Consider the following 18917-nt stretch of genomic DNA (forward strand, 5'->3'; position numbering starts at 1 on the left):
TAATTGATTTAGCTTTTTATCATGATGTTGAAGGAATTAGATCAAGAACGTGTCTGTTTCTAGAAAGCATCTAAGCAACAGCAAATGGGTGAAGCTTTAGGGCCTGATCCTATACCACTGCAGTCAACTGATAAACACCCAGTGACCCTGAGCTCCCAGTGACTCGAGAGGTGGGCCTGTGTGATGCTGCTGATCATCTGTGTGAGTATGAGGGAATCTCAGCACATCTTACAGGCTCATCTCCTTGGCGTATATTTGTACCTGTAATATCACTAGGGCCTTACCAAAGTCATGGTCCATTTTAGTAACTTTTACGGTGCTAGTATTTTTAAAATCTTAAATTCCATCACTTCAGATATTTAACTCTGAAATGTCAGTGTTGAAACCATGGTCCTGATCCAAATGGGAGCTGCGGGGAAGGGGCAAGGCTATTGTAAGGGTAGCAGTACTGCAACCCCCCCTACATCTGAGCTATTGCTGGTGGCCATGCAGTGTTTAGAATTGGGTAGTAACAGGGTGGCAGCTGTTGGCTGAGATGACTCTCCACTCCTTACAAACAGTGGCACCCAGGGCAAACTTTTAGCGCCATTTCAAGATGTACAGGGGTTGTGTGTACAAGAGACAGGTCCCTAAAGAGTGACCTCTTCCCACAACTGGGGAATGATGGGGGCAGGAAGTGTGTGGGGGGGAAATGTAGTGCAGAGTTTCCTTCAGAGGAGGTTCCTGGAGGTGGGTGTGACTACCTCAGGAGCGGCCCGTGCAGGAGAAGAGGCAGTCACGTCCCTCCCCAGCTCACTAGGACTAGCAGCTGGAGCTTGGTGTCTTGCAGGAGCATTCCTAGGGGTTGGGGGTTAAAAAGGCCTTAGCATGTATATGGGACAGGGTTGACCATGGTACCCTGGACAGGTGCCCACCCATAAGGCCAGACCTGCCCCCTCCTAAATATGTTACAACCCCCCCCCACTATGCCATGCCACCCTCACTTTTGTGCTGCTGCTGGCAGTGACACTACTGTCCAGGAGCTGCTGTTCTTTGACTGCCCAGCTCTGAAACCAATGCAGAAGGAAGGACGGCAATACTGTGACCCTTCCTCTTGCCCCTTTACAATAGCTGGATTTCACATGCAATGCCAGATTTAATGCTCCACATCATGTTTTTTTTCCCTCCATGATCGTGAATCTGGTAAGGCCCTAAATATCAGACAGCTGAAAAGAGACCCAGTAACACTAACTACTCTATGAAAAAGAAAAGTTAATTGGACAGTAACTAAAGAAATGCTGGCAAGAAAGTAACAGATCACATCACTGCTTTGGGGCGCTTTTTCCTCTCACCCTTTATCTGGTCTGTCTAGAAGTAACAAGCTAGGCTGGAACAATTTGAGAGCTCTAGATGCCCAAAGATGTCTGACCAACAAATGAGGGAGAAAAACATCTTAGAGCTCAGAAGACACTGAAGGTTGAGAAAGGATCTTTATGAAGCATAGCTTTGGCACTAGAAAGCTGATGTAATTGTAGCACGACAAAGAAAGAGGTGTGTAACTCAAGCCTTATGTGTAGTGCCCCACAAACCCCACTGGTTCAAATGCTAATACTTTGAAATAGAGTTGCACAGTAGGGTCATAATTTTAAAATCTGTGAACCGAAGCTTAGGCTCCTGGCCTGAATATTGCAGCGGCCCTGGACACCTGCAAATCTAGTGAAATCAAAACTAATGAAAACTGCATTAGCTGTAGGTGTTCTGCCATTCTTAAAAAGCACACACTTTGGCTTATGCACCTCAATCCTATTTTGGTACCTAATAGTAGGACAACCAAGTTGATAACATAGCCAAAAAGGACCATTTGATCATTTAGTCTGACCTCCTGTGTAATACTACAGGCAAATCTTTCCTGAAATAATTCCTAGAGAAAAATCTTTAGGAAAACATCCAGTCTTGGGTTAAAAATGGTCCATGATGGAAAATCAACTAAGACCCCCTGCTAAATTATTTCAATAGATGAATTACACTGTTAAAAATGTGCATCTTATTTGCCATCTGTGCCATTGTAAGGTGTCTAATGTAGATGCAGCCTAAATTATGAATAATTCTTTATTTCTGTGGAGTTACATATGGCTAAGATAATGGAGCAGTTGATAAGGGACTCAAGAAAGCAGATCAAGAGACACACAGTAATACAGCATGCTAAATATAGGAACATAAGAATTAACAGAGTAGATCAGACCCAAGGTCCAGATAATTCAGTGTCCTGTTTCCAACAGTTGTCAGAACCAGAGGCCTCAAAGGAAGGTGTAAGAACCTTAGAAGCAGGTATATGAGGGGTAATGTGTCCCATGAAGATCTCATTTTCATACTCTATTGATGGAGACGATCTTAAAATTCTGAGGTATGTGTTTTCTTAACCTTTTCCCAAACTCTTCATTAGCATTACCTGTTAACTCCAATTAGTGTGGCTATCCATATAATTATCTAGACCCTTTCTGAATCCTGCTGAGTTCTCAGCCTCAATGAAATACTCTTTTCCCTTCTTTTTATTTTTAAAAGCTGTAGTTTTTATAGTCAATAAACATGCAGAGCTACTGTTGTTAAAAGTGTGAAGGAGAGAGGAAAATGTTACGCATTTCAAAGTTCCTATATCCCCAACTTTGGAAAAACATTATAAAACAACAGGAGCATTAATATATTCCTAAAAGAACATTTGACTGGGGTAAATCTGAAAGCCACAAAGTCATAGGAGTGATTTAGCAATATCAAATACTGTGTGCAATCTGGGAAATTTTACCAGGGGGCAAGTTTGTAATTTCCAATGGGACAGTTGCAGACCAATACACAAAACACCAACCAACCAACTTCGGAAAACAGCAAAAATATTCTTAAACAATATATGCTGGGGATAACCCCTCAGCATGTTGGCAAGAGCTGTCCCAGCACATGACGACAGCTTCTTGTAGTCTTCTCATCATACACAGTAAAGCACTATAATTACAGACAGAGTAACACATTCCAAATAAAGTGACTTACGAACCAAAGTCTTATTATAAGTTAAAGGCACTAGGCTTGTTTGAAAATGAGACTTAACATACTTTTGAAAAATTTACTCTAGATACTTGTCTCATCCCCACTCATACACTTTATTCCAGAACCCCTGGTTAATAGAGATCAAACACCCCTTTTATCATCAGGGAATTGGACCACGCTCAATGCCAAAATAACTAACTAGCTGAAGGATAAATTAAAATATCCATTGATGTTAACATAGTTTTAAAATGTTTTTTTTCAGGAATCAGGACACGCAAGTTCTTTAATTTTTTTGTTTTGCTTCAGTCCCCTGAAATCACAGTTGTCTTATGGTTAATATTACAACCTCCATTCATTCCGATCAATTGTTTCGTAGTCAGAGGCCTCTTTCTGGCTGGTGAAGGTCAGATCCATGCCCTTCGGTATTTACAAAGTACACCCATCAATTTAAACAAGGGACATAGCAGCCCAATCAGAGGGGGAGGGGATTGGGTTCAGAGGGAGACTGTTTTTATTTTGAAGAGTGGGGAAAATCTCACTACAAATCACTCTCTGATATCATCATCCACTGATGATATACCTACATCATACCACTGTGTGTTTTTCATTCTAACAAGGAATAGTATCAGAAACAGAATTCATTCTTAATTTCTCAGCTGAACACCTTTTAAAAACTTAATGAAAAAGACGGATTTTTCATTCAAATGAAAAAAATCCAGAAGGAAAATGAATGATTGAATCATAAGATAGAAAGAAATATTAACTGAATTCACTGAAGCAAGACACAAACCTTATAGTAAGCGTGATCAGATTTTGCAATCTGCTCTCATGACTGCTACTCAAAATTCAAGCCCTGTTCTAGCACCTACATGCATATAAAGTATGGCATGCAGGAAGCAGACATGGTTGTAGTAGACAATTAGTTATAGTGGTTGAAAAAACAATCTATCAAGAAAACAGATTAAATTTGATACACTTTTCCTCTGGCTGCAACAGACACATGCATGACTTGCACGCTTACACTGTAACTGATCTGTGTAGCGCCTGTGAATGATGGCTCAGTGCATTAAATGTATACTTTGCAAGGTCAACCCTTTAATAGTTTATAAGGTATGATGCAAAGGAAGCTTATGAAAGGGCTGTTTCAGTTCAAAAATAATTTGGAATGGTAAATGCAAGCATTAAGAAATGAGGGATACAAAACCAAGACCGGGTTGTAGTTCAGTTGTTCAAATACCTGTGAGGATGACAAAAGCTCATTTTGTTTTGTTTTTTTAAATCCACAGTAAAGGTAGCAATTAGAATTTTGCTCCTAGCTGCTAAGGAAACACTGAGCCAAACTGCTTTCAGAATGCTCACCGCTCATATCTTAGCTTCTTTTTAAGAGCCATCCAAGCAGAAAGATGTATGCATCCTTGAGAACAAATCACAGCACACAAGAAGGTAGGCAGGTCTTGGAAAGCACTGGACTAATGTGCAGAAAATCTGGGTTCAAGTTCTTGGCTTTGCCACAGGCATCTTTAGTGATCTCAAGCAGGTCATTTTATCTCTCTGCATCTCAGTTCCCAAACTATAAAAATGGGAGACTTAAATGTACCCCAAGCCTTTGCACTTGAGAACTGATAGTATCAGGAAAACAATTCATAGATATGCAGCCATGTAGAACCAAAACTTAGTATATTTGGAAAATTAAGTATGGAAAAAGAGCAAGAAAAGATTTATCTACAGAAAGTAGATAAAATGCACCCCAAAGTCCCTTCTCTATGATCCTTTGAACTAGGGGAGAACAGTCAAGGATTTCAGTGGGAGATGTTCATGGGAATAGAGAACAGTATAAAAGAAGGCTCACCTATCCCTACTACAGATGCCCATTACTTGTTTTTGGTGAGGCAGTTAACTGAATTAACACCTCATCTGATTACATAATCTATTGGAGAGGACAGTGCTAAATAAGTCTGATGGGATGTATGCATGCATAGTGATTGGAAGAAGAGGTAGATGGTATGAGCGCCTCTTATAAATTGACTGCCTATTAGCTACCAAGCAGAGGAGACAAAGTACAGCAGTGACTTGAATCTATTCCAAATCTTGTGCTCTGTAGGTTAAAAGCCAGCATTTCAAATCTACTCTTGCATCAACCATCTTGTTTTGCAGAAGCTAGCTGAGATCTCAGTACCTTTGGCATATTCATTTCCTCCTGTAGGCAAGCTGAGCGTTCTTTGTAGTACATCATCTGTCAAACTGTCTGGAAGACTAAGAGTCACATGTCACTCTCCCATCACGATTGTACTGAGTAATGAAAGCACTTGTCAGAAACCTTGTGGCAAGTTTACATACATGAAGGAAAATACCTTTATGCCAAATAGCCAGCCATAGCTAGATAGGCCTTCCTTCTTGATGGGGAAAAAAAGCTTAGGAAGTTTCCAGCACATAAAAAAGGATTAAACATTTTAAGCGTTTACATTGATAAAAATAATGTCTGTAGCATTCTCCCTGGTACAGAAAACTAACTGTAATCCTGAAACATTAGAATTTAGATAAGCTGCAATCAGGGAGACATTTCCCCATACAATACTGGAAAATTAGTTCCACTTTTGGCTGGTAATGGTCATAAGAGATGTGGGAAAAAATTAGCTCCTCCTCTAATAGATCTGTCACTGGCCAGTGGTAGAGAGAACATACTGGGTTACGCAGGGCCTAGGGGCCTTTTTTATTGCTATAATTATGTTCAAATCCAATACACAGTAGCACATGGCACTAGGGGTAGAGGGTGCAAAGCAATAATTATTTTGAACAAGACCAAACAGACAAAAATCTCGCAGCGGGCACTTTTCTTTTTGAATTTATTTCAAGCATATATTCTTGGTTGGACTGAAACAGCAACATGCACACACGTTCGAATTAGCCCAGCAAGTGCTGAGCCAGAGACCTCCGCAAAGTTTTCATACAAATCCAGCAAAGTAGAGAAGCAAAACTATTAACCTCACAAGATTTCACCTCATCCCACCAAGCTTGAGATTGCAGAACCAGAGGCCTACAGCTTAGCAGACACCCAGAAAATCAAAGGGGTGGAGCTAATAACTTCACAAACATGCATGACTTAGTATCATCCCAGAAAGACTATATGCAGAGCATGAGAATGCAAGGAGACCTGTGCCGTGACATTATCCCAGCTGGACAGAGTCCCTGGATCATTACCGTTATCACAGTTTACTACTTGACATCAGAGCAGCAAGCTGAAGTTAAACCAAGAGCCTCCCAAGAGTCTATGCCTAGTCATCAGGCCAGAGTTGCTGAGCAACTGTTATACAAGGGGAGAGCACTGGAAGCATGTAGCTCCCTCTCTGCTGAATGCTTTCTCTCCTGGATTTGGGGGAGAGCAATTCCTCCTGCCGCTTGTCATTGGCCAGTGAGATTAAGACACTCAAAGTGGGAGGATAGGGAACAATAAGCAGAGCTGGTGATGAGGTTATGGGACTTCAAGCCTTCCTGCCAGTAGCAGACAACACTGGTGCCTGGGGAGAGAGTAAGAACCGTCCAACCAGGAATTATTCTAGTTGCCTCCTTTCTTCTCTCCCACTGCTGGTTTCCTCCACTCAAAGTTAAGAGGCAGATCCTGTTCCTATAGCTCTTCCCTATCTGCAGAGAAAACACGACTCTTCTGCATACCTCCCCTGGGTTCTAGCTAGAGGAAAACCAAGCGACTCTGCCAGCTCCCTCTTCCTTCTTAGAAGCCCCTAAAGGAGAGTATGAGTAGAGGGGGTTGTTGAGAGCCCAAGGGATGTTTCCCCTACAAATCCATGTACACAAGAGCACCCACAATGCTTTTCTGGGTATAGGCTTGCTTGACGACACCGACTCCTCTCAGACACATCCCTTGTTCCCATTATCTTCCCTGTTCTGTGTCATACCACACAAATGATGCAGTGTCACATAGCATCACACAACCCCTTCCTAGTTCGATCTGACTCAGCCACTGGAGATGCCCAGCCTTTGTATCATTATACGAGGCAGTAACTGTTATAAACATACTGAATGCCAAGAGGTGCTATGCACTCAGCTGTTCCTCAGGCCTAGGTAGTCACTGCAGAAGTGAATGCAAGACCATGGACGGACGAAGACAATTCTATACAAAACAAAGATGACTTGATCCGCAGCAATCAGTCAACCAACCAAGCTAATGCAGTCCAGGGTATTCCCATCCCCTCTACAGTACAATTTTTGATGCTCCATTTGTCTGTGAAGGACCCAGAAGTCAGGACAACAATGCAACGAACAATTAAAAATGGTTCTGTCGTTACACGTTCAACATCTTCGGAGTCTTTTAACCTCCACGAACTAACAGTCTATCAGGACCAAGGACAGGTCCTAGATCACTAATGGCTTGCTGATTTTGTTTTATTAAGAAGTCACTGCTATGCAACTAATGCAAAAGATCTTTGCTTGGACTTACTGGGTACTGCATCAATGGCTATTCAGAGTTATCCAAATGTCTTTAATATTCAAGTATTCTCTCAATATTAGATGTGCTCTAGACTTTGCTTTAGGTTAGCTCTATTTCATATCAATACATAGCATGGTTATTTAGAATGATGTGCTATGCTGAGATAACCTAAAGATTCTGCTCATGTATCAGAGAACTCTACAGACTGCTTTCTGCGCCACTTTTCTGGAAAAACCCTTATCTAGAGAAACTCCCTTCCGCTTTTTGGTCTCTGCATCATGGGGTCCTTTCTCTCTTGGGTCTGTCATTACCATGGTGCCCGGGTGATTCATTCACATAACTTTTCTATGCATCCAACACTTGTTATATTATTAAAACAGTGTTTTAATTGCTTAACAATTCACACAAATCATTTTTTCTGCATAACTATAAAGGGTACAAATTGCACTATATACACAAACACATTTTACTTCTTTCAAAATGTAAGGAATAGCAACCGATTTTCACTGAACATCCAAATTAAACCTTTTAAATTGCTCTCTCTCACATTCTTCAAGACATACTTTCACAAAAGAGAAATACTGCCTATTATGATACAATGTATCAGAAACCACATATATACTTTCGGAAGTCTTCTGCACAGCTCAGACAGATACGATCCTACAGAAAAAGGATAGCACGTTCAGTCAGGAAGTAGACTGATCTTCACTTTAAGAGACGCAAACCCACACTACAGCATTAGGAAGAGGTACATTCAAAACAAAGCCTTTTTTTGCTTTTGACTCCAATGAGAGGTCTGTTTCGGAGACTGGCTCCAGGGCCAGCTCTAGGAGAAAAAAACAGACATGGCAAAACTAGTGTTAAACTGAAACAATTTTTTTGTTGACAATATTAAAGCAGATGGCTTGAATGCAAGATTATGTTTACAAGTTTCATAATGCAGTCAGATCTTTCTGCACTGCAGACATTCCCATTCACTGGTTTCTTTCTAGGGATGTAAATATCCATTAAAAAGTTAACGGGTTAAACAATATAATTGTATTAATTTAAATACTTAACTGTACGGCTGGGGTCCTGTGGCTGGGATCCAGCCAGCCCGCTGTGGCCACGGCGGGGGGAGGGGGGGAGGGTCCTTCAGCCCGGCCCTCTGCAGATGAGGAGGGACTGTTCCGGCCAGCAAGGGTCCCACCACGCTGCAGCGGGCGGGGGACTGCTTGGACCAGTAGGGGGGTCCTGCTGGCTGGGCCACAGGAGACAGGGGACTGGGCCACAGGAGACAGGGGACTGCTCCCCCACCCAGTCCTCTGGTTAACTGGCAATCAGGTAAGCCTGCCAGTAAGGCTAATGCTTACTGGGTAACAAGTTAACCTTTTACATCCCTATTTCCTTCTAGATCAACTGAACATAAAATCCCCCAGACTGCACAGCAATGCTTTGTCTCTGAAGAGTTGATTCTGCAAACAGGTATCTGGAAAAATGGAACTAGTGTCTCTCTGACAGCATTCCTCTCAATAGTTTCAAATCCAGTTTTCTGGGTTTACAGGCTTTGGTTTGCTTTTTAATGCAAACAAAGCAAACTCTGTCTCATTTCTGAAAATCAAGCCACATTTTTCTTGTTTTGCATCATCACAAGCAACTCTGACCAAATCAAGGTGAGCTATAGTTGTAGTTAATATTGGAGGACACTTACAAGTATGTTTCTGTTTTGGTCAAGGTTACTAAATAAGATGCACAAACAAAGATGAATCCATCCTGACTTGACATTCATGGTTGAATTTTTGTCTTCATTAGGGGAAAAAAAAATCTCTTTTCAACTTTAAGCTGAATGCATTTACCCTTCACTGAGACACAAACATGGACATTTATAGTGCTATTTTATAGTCATTTTCCCAGTAGATTTTCATGCTTTCAAATGAATTTGTTACACCAAACACTCTGTCACATCATCAACACCTACTGCTATCACACTATGATTTCAGGGCAGTGAGGAGGGTGAGGAACTGACAGGAGAAGCCATATGTTAATGTAACAGATTAAAATGACCTCTATTTTTACTGTTTATAAACAACTTTAAAATATTTTTGAGAAACAACTACATTTTGTTTTAATGTTCGTTGTTTCCTCAACTGTACACACACAGTGTTATTAGCGATGCATCTCGTCCACACACCCTGCATGTATTCCTATACACAAATAAATAGCTCATCATTAACATGCAGCAGACTGTCTGTTAGAGCTGCCTCTCACATTTACCCTGCTTCATTTCCAACAGCTGCCTGGCCTTGAAGCAGACATTGCCCAGCAGAGCTAGGGTCACACTGATCTTTGGCTCTCTCTATGCCATTATCCGTCTGTTTGCCCAGATGAAACTCACCAGCTGTTGTTACGAGTGAATCACGAAGTAAATATTTTCCTACTCTTGTGACAGTGTTTGCTTTTTGTTAATTTGGAACCACCAGTTAAAATTAGGATTTGCCCAGAGTGTTCCAATTCATTACACTGGGGTTTCCAATTCAATTTAGCAAATGTTAATTGTTTTGATTTGCAGTTATCTTTTGTAGAAAGAGTGTGGTAAAGCATTGCCTCATACTTATAAGATCATCCGGTAATTGTGTTTTATATTCGAATGTGCAGGACAGAGAATTTAGTACTCAAAGTAGATACTGAGTGGACAGAACAGCTAGCAGCAGCGCAAGCTCTTTGCCCTTCATATTTGCCTCAGTTCTTATCCGGAAGGATCACTACCTCTACAGGTGACTGGGTAGTTCAGTCTTCATACCCATTCAGTCCTTCTCTACAGACACTTCCCACAGACACCAGTTCATGGACAGCTGTAACAGAGGATTTGGGGCACTGAACTGTTCACTGAATAGAAGCCATCAAATTTTACAGTTCTCACAATCAGCCCTTATGGGGTAACAAGTCTCATTTACGATTGGTTCAAATTCAGTTCTGAACAACCACTCAGGGCTTGTCTAACACTAAAAAATTGGATTGACAAAGCTATGCCGCTGAGAGCTGTGAAAATTCCACAGCCCTGAATCATATAATTAAGCTGATCTCAGTTCCCACATAGGCAGCACTAGTTTAACGCTGCCACTTGGAGAGGTGCATTTACAACTGCAGTGGGAGAACGTGGTGCCTTTGTCTCAGTGTTGTAAGTGTAGACTTAGCTTGAGAACCTCATTACTAATCCTGTGAAAAGTCCCATCTCAATATGTGATTTGTAATCTCTTCATTCTAAACTCTAGAAACAGATCATGGATTCAAAATTACGAAACCATCAGATGTGTAAAAGGTTCTGTTAACAAGTGGTATAGACTCCATTCTCCTCAAGATTGATGTAACTGCTCATATTTAGCTTTATAGGCAGAATTAGTAGCCCAGCCTATTAATAAGATTGCCTCACACATCTCATTTAACCTCTTGGGTTGAAATTTTCCATGCAGGCATCTTCCTCAGGTTGAATTGTTCTGGAAATTTTCAACCAAAATCATTCAGCCATTTCTGAGAACAAGACTAGGGAAATCTAATCCTTTTGCTGATGTAAAAAAAAAAATTGAGACCTTTTCTTTCAATGGCATTAGTGCTTCCATGCTTTGGAAAAAGGGCTTGAAATTTGGAGTAGGAGGGCCTGTGTCTCATGGATATGCTTCTTCCCATCTTGTGAAAATCCACCCAAATTTAATCATACTACAAGGCATGAGAGAGGGGGAGGAGAGGAACAGCTCAGGAAATACCTGTTTGAGAAAGGGTGGGCAAACTTTATGAACTGAGGGCCACCTAAAGATTTGGAAATTGTACGGTAGGCCATGAATACTCATGAAATTGGGATTGAGGTGTGGGCTCCGGCTGGGGGGGCACAGGCTCTGAGTGGGGCCACAGATGAGTTCAGAGTGTATGAGGGAGCTCTGCTCTAGGGCAGGAAGCTGGGGTGGAAGAGGCTGCGTGCTCTGGCTGGGAATGCAGGTTCTGGCATGGGGTCAGCAATGAGAGATCTGGGATGAAGGAGGGGGATCCAGATGGGAACCAAGGGGCTCAGAGCAGTGGAAGGGGCTCTGGGCTGGGACAGCAGGTTGGTGCGTGGGTGTGGGCTCTGGAGTGGGGGTTTGGAAGACGGGGGGTGGGGGCGCCTCAGGGGTGCAGGATCTGTGCAGCACTTACACTACAAGCAGCTCCTGGAAGCAGTGGCAGATCCCTGCAGCCAACTCAGGCAGCTCTGTGCACTGCCCCCATCAATAGGAGCTCCCGGAGTGGCACCAGCAGGTCATGGTTCTCAGCCAATGGGAGTTGCTGGGGGCAGAGCTTAGGGTGGGGGGAGTGCACAGAACCCTCTGGCTGCGCCTACTCAGGGATGGGGAACATGGGGCTGCTTCTGGGAACCACACAGAGCAGGGGAAGCCTCACACCTCACTGCCCAGCAGGAGCTTGAGGGCTGGATTAAAATAGAGCGACAGGCCCACACTCCTCTCCATTGGCCACAGCGCCTCTTGGGAGTAAAGCCCTGCAGGTCAGCATATACTGATGTCTATTTGCGGATATCTACATCCATGGGTAGACATAAATATACAAGCAGGGCTCTTTAAAAAAAAATATATATCAGTGGATATTTTTTACCTGAACTTCTCTGTGTGTCGGCTCCCCAGCTGAGAAAAGAAGATAATATCAACCTGCTCATGTAACAGGGGTTTTGTGAAGATAAATTCACTTATATTGGTGGAGCAAGCAGGTACAACTATGAGAAGCGCCACAGAAAAGCCCAGAAGGACATTTTAATAATTCGATCTTCCTGACAAGATTTGAAGAGTGTCTGTGCAGTAATGAAGGCCACAGTAATGAAACATCTATTGAGCAACAAGGAGAAAACAAAATAATTGAATGGCTGCTCACTAAAGCTATGTCTAGACTATATCCCTCTTTCGAAAGAGGGATGTAAATTAGACATATCGAAACTGGATTTGAATTTCCCGCACTTCTTTTGCATAATCGCCTCATGGCGTTTTTTCGAAAAATGCTATTTTGAGAGTGAAACTGTGGTCTAGACATGGTTCTTTTGAAAAGTACATGATTTTCTGAAAAGTACAGGATCTTTCAAAAAAAGGCTTTTCTTTTCGAAAGAACTGTGGCTAGACAGCAATTTCACTTGCAAAATAGCATTTTTTAAAAAAACATTGTGACGTGATTATGCAACTGAAACACGGGAAATTCATATCTCGGCTTCATTTGCAATTTCGATATGTCTAATTTACATCCCACTTTTGAAAGAAGCATGTAGTTTAGATGTACCCTAAGACAGCAATAGCCACCCTCTGCACTGAATGAGGAGAGGTCCTCTGCAAAACAAAAAAAAGTCTGATCACACAATTAAATACTGTATCATAATGCAGATGCACAAGGGAGCCCAATTAAGATTACACAACCTCAATTTTGTCATTTCCTAACTTCCGCGTGCTTGATTTCATAACCTCAATAATAATGATCTTTTAACAAAGATTTTTGTTTATGATTTTATATAGCGCTTTCTACTCTCAAAGAAGTGTGCAAATATTTACTAATTAATCCTCACATGACAGGAGACAGATGGGAAAAACAACATCAAAGTCAACGTGACTTGCCCAAGATCATACAAATGAACCAGTGAGAGCGCCAAAATTAGAATGGAGGACCTCTTGACTCCACATCCTTGCCTGAATCCATTACATCACACTCTGACATGTATTCCATCCTCACTGTTCTAGGACAAGCTAACAACACTAACATTCGCAATGTGGAAATACTAAGGAGCTTATTCTTTTAGATCAACAGGAGTTGAATTCTCCCTTTCCCAAGTGCAAACACTAAGGTTAAATGTATGAGGCATTCAAGATGAACTGAAAGCCTTTATAGTTAGTCACATTCCTGAGTAGAATACTACACCCATTGGTCTAAACATATCCAGTGAGGCCAAAGGTTCACACCAGGTCCAAGTTTAGCCCATGATGTTTTCTAGTGTTCTAACAACATTTAAAATTGTCACTTCATGCCATGTAAGAAATGATACCAATGGACAAAAAACAGTTAGTTGAATAGGGAAAGGAAATATTGTCAGGAAAATTTTTAGTTAAACTCTCTACCCCAAGAAATAACAGTTAAATCTTTCCCAGGCTGAGCAAACTGATTTCTCAACAACTAAAAAAGTGTGCTCTGAATGTAATTATTCCAGATCTATGCTTTAATACATCTAGAGCCAAAAAAGTGTCATACATAATTTATCCAAATGGACAAATTCTCACTGTTTTCTGGTGGGGGCTACGGGGAGTATACAACACTGTAATTGGACAGAGGCAGAATCAATAACGTTTTTTACTGGAGGCCTAGTGTCTAACTGAACTTTCAGCATATCCTTGGAGAGCACCATTGCTCCATGAACCGTGCAAGCAATTATTTTGTACATTCACATCAGCTCCAGAGGAGACCATGCTAAGTAAACTGCAGCAGCTACAAGCACAAACACGATTACCAGTGCTGGGTAATGCATAGAGCTAACATTCATACCCTTAGCAAAATCACAACACGGTGTTGAATTTAAGAGTTTTGCACACATTTTGATCAGTTTGCTACACTGTTTTGTGCCTCCATTTTCTGCTTGTAATTTGGCAACCGAACAAAATCTCAGAGGCATTGACACTAAATAGCAGAAAAGCCATGAAATCTCAGAAGGTTTTTCTGCAACCTAGAAATCTTACAGAGTTTGCTTAAAAACTTTGGAAACTTAGTCCCTGGCACTCAGAATGAACACAGAGAAAAGAAAGAAGGTATCTGTGACATTAGGTGAATTGTATGTTTCATCACAAATTGTTGTATCCACCTAATTTTAGGTGTTCAGAGATTTTGTTGCAAACCTTTTCCCTGACTCCAGGCCAGAGCATGATGTGCTTAACTCTCACGAGTTCTGTACTCACTGTGAGAGATCAGACTATCTGCGATCAGATGACTGACATTTTAATTACAATCTACTGGTACTTTCTGTTCATGAGGTAACTGCCTTATGTTGTTATGATGTTAACAGCAAGCAACTTTAGTTTCTTGCACTGAAACGTGTTCTCCCCTCCTAATAGGTTATTGATTCTTTCACTGCCTCTCTCTGCTGTGGTTATCTACTGCACTCATCATCTGGCCATAACAAACAGAGTCACTTCAACATCTAAACCTCTCCCAACTATGTCACATCCCAAGACCCAAATAAGACACTTTTGGGCCTTGCGGTGCTTTAGGTTAACACAGAGGGGATCGGGCACGATGTGGGGAGAGAATGCAAGGGAGTGGCAAGGGAATAGGACAGCACCTGCATATCTCTCTGTGTGTGGGGGGGGGGAGGGAGGAAGGCAGCTATGAACGGAGCTGAGAGCAGAAAATCTGGGACAGTGGTAATGGAGCAGGTGGTGGGAAAGAGAAAACATTTCTCTTATCTAATACACCCCTAGCTATTGAAGCCAACTATATGGCCCCTCGCCTGCCCTTCTCCTTGGACACGTGTCCCAGTTTCGTACTCAAATCTGGACACCCTGCAATTAGCTGCATGGCAAAACAAAACGTGGAAAAAGTCAATCTCTGAAACCACATGCTGAATCTGCACCCTCAATGGGGCGTGTGTGTGAAGGGAGAGGAGGAGAGCTGTGGCTTTCTGCACAGACTTTTTAAAAATTTACTCCCCACCCTCTGAAATGAGGTGGAAGAGGTTACAAGAATAAAAAGCCTGATTCTCCTCTCTCTCAGGGCGTTGCTACATGTAAAAGTTATTGCAGTGTATAGCAGAGTATGAATTTAAAGCAGGATAGCTATTCTGAAATAACTCCACATGTAGACATGCTTATACATTGCTCTAACTCTGCTGACTTCTTACTGCCGATTAACCCCATCATGGCAGTGCAATTAGGCGCAACGTATTCCAAGTTCTCACCGATACTATAGACTGCAATGAGCGTTCTGGTCTTCACAATGTCACAGAGTGATGGATTGTGATGGGGCGACCCACTCCCGTCCCCCAGGCAAGAGCATGCCAGCGCTTGGGAACGAGCTGCACAGCGCTCTCCAGCGCTGTTGTGCATGCTCCGGTGGCCCGACGGACAATTTAAAAGCTGGTCCAGCACAGCTGGTGGGGAGGGGAGGCGTGGGGGAGCACATCAACGCCACGGCGGTGGGGAGGGCAACGGGAGGAGCAGCTGCAGAGGGCTAGAGGAAGCCGGAAGCAGTGCAGGATGGGCGGGGGGGGGGGGGGGGAGCCGTCCGTCAGCCGTTAGTCCCAGGAGATGACAGCCAAAGATCCCGGGGAGGAGGGAGGGGGAGTGTCCCAGGTGAACCGCCACAGGGATAGCTCTGACCCCTGCAGAGCCGGGTGAGCGGGCCCAGGAGGCCTGTCATGGAGGTCCCTTGGGAGAAGAGCCGAAGTCCAGCATCAGGACACCGGGACCCCCCTGGAAGCCACAGGAGCCTGTGCCCCAAGGACCATTAACCCCGGGGAAGACGACACCAGACTTGGTGGGTAAGTGTCGTGATGGGGCCAGCGAGCGGAGGGCATCAGAGGAGCGTCTAGGCCTAGTAGGAAGTAGCCCAGGACGGGGAGCGGAGGAGAATCCCCCGTGAGGGGTGGTGAGTTACTGACTGACACCTCACCTCTCGGGTAGTGCGAAGGTGTCCTACCCTTCAGGGTCCTGAGCTGGAACTCGGTTGAGAGGGAGGGCCTGAGTTCCCCTACCCCACCAGAAACTGAACTGTACTACTTTGGAGGTAGCCCAACTCGAGAGAGAGACTAGGCGGACGGACCACTGCCCCGAGGCACCGAGGCGGGGTCCCGGAGACTGTGGAACTTCGCCCCTAGGGGCCACAGAGACGGGACCCTTGAGTCACCAGTAGGCGAAAGGTACAAGTGGTGATAACGGGCTGCCGCGCCAAGGGCCTTGCCCGATCATGCAGGTAGACTCACACCCGACCCTAGATTAAACCCAGGACGGGGTGCTCTGGTCTCTCATATGAGGGATATCCCATCCTACATGCCCCGGGGGAGGGGGGCCCTGAGTGGGTGACATGCATAAACAATACTGCATCCGAACCGGCCCAAAAGATCTACAGGGGAGTGGGGAAGAGCCAACTTTAGAATATTAGCATTTGGCCCAAAAATAAACGTGACACCATCCTGACACCGAACGTAACAGAGATCTGTGCTTAACCAAGTTTCTAGTTATGCCTTCCAGTTCGTCTGGAAATCCTAGCGAGAGATCCGGGCTGCTAACAAAGTCAGCAGTTTGTCACTTATTACCAAATACTGCTGAACTTTGACTATTGTAACACATAGCTGAATCAGAGCTCTGAGGCTTTGTGGCTGCAGGCACCGAAATACTTGACATTTCAGTAATGCTTTGCAAACATTAACTCAGGAAGGCTCACAATGTGCCTCTAAAGCAAGTAAAAAGCTTCAACTTCCCCATTTCATAGCATGGGAAAGCTATGGACTGCACAGGAAGGAGGGGGAGGGTTGAAACTGATGAAGGTGGATCATTAAATAACACAGCACAGTCATTAATACACAGAGACAATGAGGAAAGAGGGATCAATATTTTCCAGCACAGGAAAATTGGAATGCAGCACCTTCTTTGAAAAACAAAACATGGGCCTGGATCATCCCTGGTGTTTGGGGAGGAAACTTCTCCTCGAGTATGAAGACACAGTTCTTCCCCTATCGTACCACTAGGAGGGGAGAAACCATCTTCCCGTTCCCACACTCCAGAATAAACAGTCCCATCTAGTCCTGAATTTAAGAGGACCCTAGGGCTATCAACAGGAAGATCCTGTGCCAATACAGCAGTTCCAGACCACAACGGCTTCCTCAGTCAGTCACTGACAGCGAAAGTGCAGTAGGAGCCATGTTACCTGGGACTCCCTCTGGCCGCTCCATCTCCTGGGAGGGGGGTCTGTGGAAGAGTCAATGCAGTCACAGTCCAGGACATGAGGTTGCAGGGAGGACCACTCCAAGCCCCAGACGAAGCCCCTTCTCTATCCCCTTCCAAATCCGGGCCATTTAGTTTCTGTTTCCTCCCCCATGCACGGACCTCAGGCTTGCAAGTTGGGGAAAATAGTGTCTCGCCATCAGCTATTCCTCCTCCCTTTCAGTTAGGGACCAGGAACCTCCAGAGGGGAGGGCAATGTGTAAGTGGAGAAGTTGTTCTGGGCCTTGGTTTCTTTGCTGATTTTTGTTATGCATTGATCTATCTTTAGGTTTATACTGCCACCCACCAAAGCAATGCCTGAGCGCCTTCCACATAAAAAAATCAATAGCAACAGCAAAGTCCCTAATAGACTTAATGGGGTCTCTGGCACATTTCCTTTGGGGGGTAGGGTCATATCTCTGCAAGGGGGAGCTTGTGTTGGGATTTTGGTTTGTAGTAGCTTGGGGATAGAGGTCAGTGGTCATTGTGGGAATGGGGGGGGGGGGTGGAGAGAGAGAAGGGAGGAGGGGACATCAATGCATCCCCAGAATACCAGGCATTCCAGTATTTCCAGGAATGGCGTGGGCTTGTCATACATGTAAGGTCATGCCATGGGGTGAAATGCGCTCTCCAAAATGGTGCCCCCATCTGACACTGAACAAAACCACATCCAGTTTTCGTTTTGCTGTGAGACGAGGGACAGACCTTTGGAAAACAGGACTGTCCCGCTTAAAACCAGGCAAATGGCTTGCCTAGTTCTGACTGTCATTCTTATCATAGAAAGGCTCTTGCTACGCAGGAAGGTTTTGCAATGTTTCCTAAAGACAGTTAGTCTCTGGGTGTGCATGAACTCTGGACGTCTGTAACCACAGAACTGTAAACATTCTAGTATCCAAATTAACTTTTTAGTTAAATATTCATAACAACATGACTAAACCAAAAAAAAAAATCTTGAATTAAGGTAATTTTTTGATCTGACGTGAACTTCTATAGCAACATAAAGCTGAGAGGATAGAACAACTACCAACAAAACTAAGTTTTAACCTTTTGGAGGCTTAAACTGGTATTTACTGGCAAGTCTTGACCTCAATTTCACTGTTGAATACCAGTTTACTTTATAAAAAAAAAAAAAAAAAAAAAAAAAAAGGAAGTAATCTTTGGATCATTTGTCAAGTTCCTCATTTGCTCCGTAGAGAAATCTTCCAAAATGTGCTGTCTGCATAAAAACATGGAGTTGAAATATAATAGAATTATTAGAGATTCTGACTTCAGCTGATCAGATGACAATCCTTGCCTTTCCCATTTATTTTTATACAATGAATTTGTTTGGCGGGTGACATGCTAGTAACTATGCACTCTCATTGTCCCCTGGTTCCCTCTACGGCCTGTGTATCCAACTCTGGTATCCCATCTTAGACTGTAAGCTCTTTGCTGCAGGGACCATTGTATATTTCATGAAGCATCTTCCACAATGCACTGAGGGCTCTAGGTGCTAC

The 18917-nt window shown here is 43.4% G+C and overlaps 1 protein-coding gene and 1 long non-coding RNA gene across 3 annotated transcripts in view; one reads left to right on the plus strand and one right to left on the minus strand.

Annotated features, from left to right (window-relative positions):
* LOC142818646 (uncharacterized) overlaps positions 1-9861 on the plus strand; it is a 58027-nt gene extending 48166 nt beyond the window's left edge. Inside the window, exons 2-5 of the long non-coding RNA XR_012896220.1 lie at positions 64-201; positions 2259-2383; positions 8853-8923; positions 9732-9861. This is a non-coding gene — a long non-coding RNA (uncharacterized LOC142818646). The remainder of the gene's footprint in view (positions 1-63; positions 202-2258; positions 2384-8852; positions 8924-9731) is intronic.
* Positions 1-18917, minus strand: part of KIAA0930 (KIAA0930 ortholog) — a 139532-nt gene that overhangs the window by 70797 nt on the left and 49818 nt on the right. The gene's annotated exons all lie outside the window — the stretch shown is intronic.

The sequence above is a fragment of the Pelodiscus sinensis genome, chromosome 1 (genome assembly GCF_049634645.1).
Source record: "Pelodiscus sinensis isolate JC-2024 chromosome 1, ASM4963464v1, whole genome shotgun sequence".
Taxonomy (NCBI): domain Eukaryota; kingdom Metazoa; phylum Chordata; order Testudines; family Trionychidae; genus Pelodiscus; species Pelodiscus sinensis.